This window comes from Panulirus ornatus, chromosome 49 (assembly GCF_036320965.1).
Source record: "Panulirus ornatus isolate Po-2019 chromosome 49, ASM3632096v1, whole genome shotgun sequence".
In the NCBI taxonomy this organism is placed as follows: domain Eukaryota; kingdom Metazoa; phylum Arthropoda; class Malacostraca; order Decapoda; family Palinuridae; genus Panulirus; species Panulirus ornatus.
In genome coordinates, this window is record NC_092272.1 from 6,826,748 (window position 1) to 6,828,012 (window position 1,265).

The following is a 1,265-nucleotide window of genomic DNA, read 5'->3' on the forward strand; positions in this document are numbered from 1 at the left end:
TTTGTGTATTATTGTAATTCCTGATGTAAAACTGATGTCCTATTTTGGGTTGGTTTGGCAACCATGATATATGAAGAGACAGTGTATGTGGTCATCTTTGAATTATTTTTAAGATTTTTAAGGTTTGTAGATATTGTTTGAGTTTGATGGCCTGATGAGCCTGGCATTTGATAAGCCTAAAATCTAAAGATCAACAGTTATTTTTTTTTTTGAGCCACGTTAGGCCCGACAGGCAAGAGAATGCCCTCGCTCATTCTCTTCATCTCTCCAGACCATTTCAACACATCCTCTATGCCCTCTCAACCACACTTTATTTCCACACATCTCTCTTACCCTTTCATTACCTAATCAAACCACCTCACACAACATGGTCTTCAAACATTTCGAACACATCTACCCTCCTCCGTGTAATCCTATCTATAGCTCATGCCTCGCAACCATATGATATTGTTGGAACTACTATTCCTTCAAACTTGCCCAGTTTTGCTCTGAGATAACGTTCTCTCCGCACGTTCCTCATCGCTCCCAAAACCTTTGTCCCTTGCTCCATCCTAAGAAAGCTTGAGCTCTCAGACAAACTCATGTAAGCTAATTTCTTCATACTTTTCATCTTTCCCTTCTAGTTCTATCAAAACTGAAATTGGTCATTTCTTTTCTAAGAATATTTTTAATTATTAAGAGTGCTGAATAGCCTTGAATGCTCCAGTGCTTGGCTTATAAGCTGACATTTTATAATTCAATCCAATCCCCATTCTATGACTCCCTTCTGCTTCCATGGGTCCATTTGCTGCTAAATCCAGATACCTAAAACAGTTCATTTCCTCCAATTTTTCTCCATTCAAACTTGCATCATAACTAATTTGTCCCTTAGTGCTGCTGAACCTAATAACCTTGTTTTTATTCACATTTACTCTCTACTTTGTCCTTTCACACACACTTCCAGACTTAGTCACCAACTTCTGCAATTTCTCAATCGAATCACCATCAGTGCTGTATCATTTGCTAATAATATCTGACTCGCTTCCCAGGCCATTATATTCTCAACAGACTGCATACCTGACCCGCTCTCCAAGACTTGTGCGTTTGTCTTCCACACCATCTTATCCATATATAAATTAAACAACCATGGTGTGACAATTCTGCCGCAGACCGACTTTCCCTTAGAAGCATTAACTCCTCAATTCCTACTCGTACACACGCTTTACACCCTTGATGAAATCTTTTCTCTGCTTTTAGCAGTTTACCTCTCACAATATATTGAGACT